This window comes from Hemicordylus capensis, chromosome 3 (genome assembly GCF_027244095.1).
Source record: "Hemicordylus capensis ecotype Gifberg chromosome 3, rHemCap1.1.pri, whole genome shotgun sequence".
NCBI classification, from domain to species: Eukaryota; Metazoa; Chordata; class Lepidosauria; order Squamata; family Cordylidae; genus Hemicordylus; species Hemicordylus capensis.
In genome coordinates this window covers 174,709,536-174,717,665 of record NC_069659.1, presented here as the reverse complement: position 1 = coordinate 174,717,665, position 8,130 = coordinate 174,709,536, and the positions used below count along the sequence as shown (strand labels likewise).

The 8,130-nt window shown below is 42.5% G+C and overlaps 1 protein-coding gene and 1 long non-coding RNA gene across 9 annotated transcripts in view; one reads left to right on the top strand and one right to left on the bottom strand.

The window, feature by feature from the left end:
• Window positions 1–8,130, bottom strand: part of PCDH9 (protocadherin 9) — a 1,118,779-nt gene that overhangs the window by 970,056 nt on the left and 140,593 nt on the right. The gene's annotated exons all lie outside the window — the stretch shown is intronic.
• LOC128351357 (uncharacterized) overlaps window positions 1–8,130 on the top strand; it is a 56,702-nt gene that overhangs the window by 29,450 nt on the left and 19,122 nt on the right. The gene's annotated exons all lie outside the window — the stretch shown is intronic.

Below are 8,130 nucleotides of genomic sequence, written 5' to 3'. Positions count from 1 at the left end.
AGACAAATCAGTAAACAGAAATAAAGTCAATAATTGCTTTCCTGAAAATCAAGGTCTTGAATTTTGCCTCCACCTAAAAACCTAAAGGGTGGGTTGAATGTTAAAGGAGAGGTAGATCCATATTGACAATGTATTTGATAATATTAGGGGGCCACTATTGAGATGCACAGCTCTACGTTCTCCAAATTCATTTTGGGATCAAAAATAAGTAGAAGTAAGCAGTGTGATGGAGCTGCTAAAAGAAAAAAAAAGTAATCTTGCGCTAACAGAAGTATAGTGACAATATTATGAGAAGTAACAGTTCTCCACTCTACTTTGTACTGATTAGACCTCACTTGGAAAGCTATGACCAGTTCTGGGGAACACATTTTAAGAACGCTGATAAACTGGAACAAATTGAGAGGAGGGCAACAAAGGTGGTGAAAGGTCTATAAATCAAGTCCTATGAGGAACAGTTAAAGTAGCTGGGTAGGTTTAGGTATGTATATATGGGTATGTATGCAAAGAGAAGACTAAGAGGCAGGCATGGAGGTAGGCCAGCAGCACCCCAGGTCCTGCCCCCACCATGGCCATGCTCCCCACATCTAATGTTAGATGTGGGGCACATTTCTGGGGCTCGAGGCATGGCCCCTGGGGGGGGCGGCCCGGGTTCTTTGAACCTGTCCGCTCAACGGTCACTCCGCCCCTGCTAAGAGAAGATGCCTTCAAATATCTGAAGGGCTGTTATGTAGAAGGAGGAATGGACTTGTTCTCTGTTGTGCCTGAAGGCAGAACTAGAACCAATGGGCTGAAATTATAAGGAAGCAAATTCAAGCTAGACATTAGTCGGAATTTCCTGATGTTACTGGAATTTCCTGTAAGAGTTGCTAAATAGGGGAACACACTAGAGATTTCCAAGCAGAGGCTGAACATTCAGCGGAGCCAGGGACACTCCAGCCTATTGCTGAACTGAGTAGGGCCTTGGACCAGAAAACCTCCACAGCACTTTGCAGTTGCCACTGGCTTGCTTGGTGGCGACCCAAACCCAGGCCTTTCTAGGGTTGCCCCTGGATGTTGGAACATACTCCCAAACAAATTAGAGCCTCCCCATCTATGGTGATCTCTCTCTCTCTCTCTGAAAACATACCTGTTTAACCAAACGTTTAGTCCATAAGTTTAAAGATTTACATTTAAAAGTTATTCTTATTTAGTTTTTAAACTGCTATAATGGTCTTGTGGTAGCAAGCATGACTTGTCTCCTTTGCTAAGCAGGGTCTGCCCTGGTTACATATGAATGGGAGACTAGAAGTGTGAGCACTGGAAGATATTCCCCTTAGGAGATGGAGCCACTCTGGGAAGTGCATTCCAAGTTCCCTCCTGGCATCTTCAAGATAGGGCTGAGAGAGTTACCAGGTAAGACCACTGATCCATCTAGCTCAGTACTGTCTACACAGACTGCCAGCAGCTTCTGCAAGGTTGCAGGCAGGAGTCTCTCTCAGCCCTGTCTTGGAGATACCAGGGAGGGAATGTGGAACCTTCTGCATGAAAACATACAGATGTTCTTCCCAGAACAGCCCCATCCCCTATGGGGAATATTTTAGAGTGCTTATGGCTAGTCCCCCCGTTCAAATGCAAACCTGCTTGGCAAAAGGGACAATTCATGCTTGCTAAAACACTGATCTATTTTATAAAATTGCTGTAAAGATAACAGAAAACATTTATGTGAAATGTTTTGAACAGCATTGTTTGAGAACTTCCTTGAAAAAATAATGATGGCTATGAATATTAAGGCTTCTTTGGCAGAATCTATTCTTATAGAGCAGCTATTGAAATAAGACACCCCAAGAACTGAACAAAACACAAGAATAAACCTGCACAAGACTGATGTTGTGTCAAGTAGGAGCATCAGGAAGACAGTTTCTGCTGGCTGGCAGATTGGCAGGAAAACAATCTGAGCAACCCCTCAAGTGAAATGAAGTGAATTGTTGACAGGATGCTTTCAGAAAACAAGCCAGAGAAGCAGATAGACAGAGGAATTTCAGCAGGCCCTAGCATCTTGCAGTTTGTATAAGTAAAGTGTAGACAGCACAGGTGTCCCGAAGACCATGATTTTGAATTACAAACATGAATATAATCAATATGGATGATGTAGCAAACAGAGAGATTACAAAGATTTGCATCCACGGCAGAAATAATTTACAGTTAATTTTGTTGCTGTTAAGTTTAAAAGGGGTCGGGAATCTGGGCCAAGGAGTTGCATTCATCTGAAAGGGGCTCTGAATCATTCCCAAACTGTGTGCCATGAGAGAAATGCCAGTGCCTACTCACAAAGGAGGCTTTCTATCTGCTGTTGCCAACAAGGGACTTTTATAGAGGTCATGGGACTTTTTGGAGGGACCAACTTTTTTTGCATTAGGAGGGATATAAACTATTTGGAAGCTCAAATGACCTTTTTTTTGCATGTATTGTGATGTCCTGGAAGCAAGTGGAATTTTTGAGCAGCTCCTCTTCCTCTCTCTCCTTCCCAGTGTTTCCTCTAACAGGGATTCTCAGATGTTGTTGACTACAACCCCAGAGTTCCCATCTTCAATAGCTTTTGCATGGGGATTATAGGAGTTGTAGTCAACAATATCTGGGACTCCCTCTTAGAGGGAACTCTGATCCTTCCCCTTCCTACTGACCACCCATCAAATGGGGGAGCCAGAATGGAGGATCTGCTTCAAAGGCAGGCTGCAGAGCCACATGAGGCAGGACCATGGGTAGGTGGGCCATACAGGTACAGCTTGCTTCCTTCATGTAGTGGCAGTGAGAAGTTAGTAGTGAGCTAACTAATTTTACTCAGCAGTTACTCCTGATGAGTAAAAAAACATCTTTTCAAAACTGTGAATCTCTTCTCTTTATCACACAGAGAGCAACTGGCCCTATCCAACCTCAGCATAGCATTCCTTCCATGGCCTTTGGGGGACAGGGGAGGATCTTATTATTATTTTTGAAAACCAGTGTGAAACCTTTTGCTGAAAAGTCATCTATAAAGGTTTATAGTCACAAAGAACAGCAAGCAAGTAGTAAACTGTACACTCACTGCTGCGCCAGCATGCAAAGAAGCTGACTAGCTAGCTAGCTGGCTGGCTGGCTGGCTGCCCTGCCTTGAGCTAAGAGGCAAAGTTTCTGGTCTGGCTGGGGAAAGCAGGCTGGGTGACCCATGGGAAAGAGGACAGTGTGTATGTGGTAAACCTAACCAGGAGATTAATTTACAGTTAAGAAGCAATGGCCTTGAGAACTCAGCACCTAGACGGCAGACTGAGCAGGGGATTCGAAGTTGCCATATCCTATCCCTAAAACGGATCCCCAGCTTTAAATTTTTTAAAAAAAGCTAAGCTCTAGCTCTTGTAGAAGTAGAGTTATGGAGCAAAATGTGGAGTCATTGTTTTTCAAGTGCTTGGATTCTTTGGTCTATAATAACTTTTCCTCAAAATGAATCCTGATGAGGATTCATTGCACACCTTAATTTATTCTATTCATTTTGACTGTCACTGGACAGTGCCAACTGTTAACTGCAGTGTGCCAACTACACACCACCACCTGCAAGGCAGTGGAGTACTCATTTTACTTTTTAGGAATATTGAAATGTTTAGATTCTTTGGTGTTGAATAACTTTTCCTCATAATGAATTCCTATGAGGATTCATTATATGCCTTCGTTTCTTCTGTTCATTTTGACTATCATTGGACACTGCCAGCTGTCAACTGCCATGTGCCAACTACACCCCCACCCCCCACCCCCACACAGAGGGGTACTCAGTTTATTTTTTAGGTATTTTTGAAGTGTTTTTATCAAAATATGCATATATAATACCAATAAACAAATGCAAATTTTATGCAGAGTGGAGAATTTGTTTGGTAAAAAGCATCCTCTATTTCCACTTGTTTGGTGATGGGTATCAGCCTTTTTCACCATTTGGAACTGGCAACCCTAATAGTACCCGGACCTGTAACCAGGCATTTTGTGGGTGAAGGGTGGGGAATTGTCACAGAACAGCCAAGACAAAGGTAGTCGGACACATTGGACAGTATGACGTCTTGGTGGGCACTGCCTGCATGCTCTTTCTTGTATCTCCAAGTAAAAGAACTAGAGGCCGACATCTTTTAAGGAGAGCTGAATGAGAGAGATTCTGGAATGTGAGAGGGCCAGCACCCCCCACCCCCACTCCCGCCAGCCTTCTTGTGGCTATGGCCCTGACTGTGTCTCTGCCTGAGGCAGTGCTCTTCCCTTGCCTTCTTCCTGTCAGGAGGCATGTTCAAATCAGTGACCCATTAAGAGACACAGGGGGTGGCCTCCCTGGAGGGCAGCTAATTCTTATCCTTTCGTACCCTAGAAAAACATATCCAGGTTTACATATGGCTCAGCTCTTCTACGTCTAGGAAACACTGGCATATAAAGGCAATGTTGCATCGAGTTGGTGTCAACTTCTGGCAACCACAGAGCCCTGTGGTTGTCTTTGGTAGAATACAGGAGGGGTTTACCACTGCCATCTCCCACTCAATATGAGATGCCTTTCAGCACCTTCATATGTCACTGCTACCCATTATAGGTGTTTCCCATAGTCTAGGAAACATACCAGTGGGGATTTGAACCAACAGCCTCCTGCTCTCTAAGCAGGTTACTTCCCTGCTGCGCTATTAGGTGGCTTGGCATATAGAGTAAAGGTAAAGTGTGCCGTGAAGTCGATTTCAACTCCTGGCGCCCACAGAGCCCTGTGGTTTCCTTTGGTAGAATACAGGAGGGGTTTACCATTGCCTCTTCTCGCACAGTTTGAGATGATGCCTTTCAGCATCTCCCTATATCACTGCCGCCCGATATAGGTGTTTCCCATAGTCCTTCTGCTTGTTAGTCAAGCATTTCCACGCTGTGCCAGTTCAGGAGACGCATATAGAGTACTGTAACATAATTATGTAATACCATATGAACCAAATTACTATTGACACGGAAGCCAAGTTTATAATGTATGGTTTGTTCGATGCAACTGAAGATTTTAATAAAATGTAAACATATAAAGAAATTAATAGCATTGTTGCTCTGGGGTTTAGTGATGATCGTAGGCCTTGGTGCTTGCTCATTCATCTGTCAATCTACTAATACATCCATCCTCAACAAAACAAAACCCAGGAAGTTCACCGAAGGGTTTTTAAAAGAAAACCCAATAGTAGATAAATATTAAGAACAGATTCTTATTATGATGTTCTACACCAAGAATAAACATATTTAATTAGCCTTAATGGTAATGAGCTCTAGAGAAAACATAAGAAACAGCCCAGCAGTGAAATCTTCCACCTGCACAGGAAACCAGCCTGATGGGAAACAGCTCTCTGCCAAGCAGGGAACTAATGAATTAGTGTCTTCCGGAGCTCCATGTCTGATCTGATTCTCTTTAAGTTCATAAAATTAGCAATCCACTGCTCACAGAAAAACTGCCATGATCCAAAGTCAGCCTGTGCCACAGAGTCAGCACAAATGCTTTGTTGATAGAATTCAGATTTGCTTTTGTCAATAAAACAAAGCAATCAGCTGAGTGTCTTTTTCGCTACACACATCTGCAATATATCTGGTTTAATTTTATAGTGGCAAAATGATATCAGTCAAAAAAGAGGGCCTCTGTTTTCAGCTAAAAGGGTGTTTTTCAAATCTCTGATTAAATCAAGCTTCCCTCAATATGAAAAGACCTGAGCATCTTGCAGGGAAAATATCACCAGCTTCAAAATGATTGATGGTCCCTGCTGGATGAGGAGACGAGAAAGCAATGAACAAGCAGGCAGTTTGCAGGTAGTGTTAACCAAAGAAAGCAAGGAGAAGAAAGGAAAAGAAAAGAAAACTAGGAGGAAAGAAAGACCATGCTTCCTTAAATATATCTATTAGCCTCTTTCTTTCAGTACATTCAAATACATTACCTCTTAGTTGTTTGTTTCAAGGCCAGAAAACAAAATTAAGCTGAAGCTAGCCAAGATCACAAAGCGATAAAAGAGCAATAGATTGTATTAACAGCTTCCACAGGAATGTAAAGAAAGGAAGAATAGCAAAGTGACGAACATGAATATCAAATGAATATCAAAAGGAGCATCAGAGTCAGGTAAGTTTATATGTTGCTGAGCAATCACAGCATGAGATTAATACAGAGAAAGGCAAATTGTTCAGTACAGGGGCACCACTTGATCTGTCTGGTCTGGGGACCAATTATACATATGCTACAGGAGTGTTCTTCATTGTAAGGCACCAAACCTAAGTGAAGCTCTTTGACAAATTGTTTATTGGGCCTGTGCAAAGCTTTGGCCAAAGCCGAATGCCCTGCACAGTTCCCCCAGCAGGATGTGAAGGTGACCATTCACTGTGCCCATGCATGGGGCATTCTGGGACTTCTGGGAGCCAGGCAGCCGCCCATCCCTGCCACCCCAACCAGCTCCATGACTGAGCTGGTAATCTTGTGGGCAGCCTATTTGATCACCCAGGGCAGGCTCTATGCTCGTCTGTGGGCCAAGAGACGCCAAGCCCGCTCTCCATGCTAACCCCCTTACGGCTCTCAACACTGCTCATGTGGAGAGCCTCAGTACAGTGCAGAGGTCAGGGCAGTGGGAAATGGAACTCACACTGAAGGGTGGCTCATTTGTTTTTTGGCCAAAATAGCCCCCACTTGAAAAATACTGAAGATCACTCTGCTATACGACTGAAGAAGCCCTCATCAATTTGCCATTCACTTACACGTAGCTTTCATCATGTCTGCGAGTGGTGTGTTAGCACAGAGATGAGATCAAGTTAGGCATTTTAGCAGCCACAGAACTTCCATGGGCCACAGTAAATAAACACCTTACAACTCCCTAAAGGCTGTAAAATAGACGACGGTGAACTGCAAGTTACACAACCTTGGTTTAATGCTTTACTGATTGTAAAGTTGCCACCACATTTCACCTAAACACAAAAATTCTAAAGTGAATTTGGAAGTCTCTGTTTTGGCAAAACATCCAAACAATTTCAAGGGAAAGAAAAGATTGCTCTGATAATACTAGCAAATTCTCAGGTGTGGGTGGGTAAAGACATGCCATTGAGTTTCTCCTAAAGTGTAATTTGTGTGTAAAATATATGTATTTTTTAAACTTCTCGAATTTCTTTTTAACATCACTTTGATTATATTCAAACCATATATACAAGTGCTAATGTTTCAAAGACTTGGAAGACGTTTAAGTACCACTGTCATTGCTTGATTTCCATGATCATTTTCTGAATGTTGTGTGCCACACAACTGGTTCTGCAATTGTTTAGTAGTGCTTCAAACTGTGTCCTAGGAAAGTACAGCCAGCAAAGATGCATATACTGTTTGACGTAACTGTTAGAACCTATTGGATAGTACCCATAATGAATAACATTTCCCCACTTATAGTATATAACTCAGTACCCTGAACACTTTCAGTGTGAGTTTAATGCAAAATTCTTACAACAAAATTATTACCCTGAGGGAAGATTTGCCAAGTATGTACAAAGAGTTAAAGGTAGTACTGAGCTCTCACATCCCAGCCTAATGATTTATTTAGACATACATTTATATCCCACCTCATACCATGTGTGAGGTGGCTTGCAGAAAAAGCCAGCAATAAAAACCCAAGTTGTACAATGTACAACTAAAACTTGTACAAGAAAACTAAATTGAAAACCCAACCCAACAAATGAAAACAATAATATCCAAAATATGTGCCTTACCTTTTGCCATAAGACTTAAAGGAAAAGGCATGATTACACCTTTTCAGGGAGCTCAGTCCAAAGCTCAAGAAGACAACAGCTGTAAAGTCCTTGCTTCTAGCAGCTACTGACTTCATTTCCCTAACAGAAAAGATTTGTAGCAAGACTTCCCCAGCTGATCTTAACAGTTGTGGGTGGGGGGCATACCCAATGGACTGCTAGCCACAAAAAGGCTGGTTAGATTTAGAATCCCACCGGCATCACTTTAGACTCCTCTTAATTAGCATCAAACTCAGTTAGAGTTAATGAAAATTATAGTTTGCATTGCCTGGGATAGGTGGATTTGCTAATAATTGCTATATTCCTAAAAATCCAATTACATCCACGGAATCAGATTTAGGCAACTGAAAATACACTTGACCAGCCTCC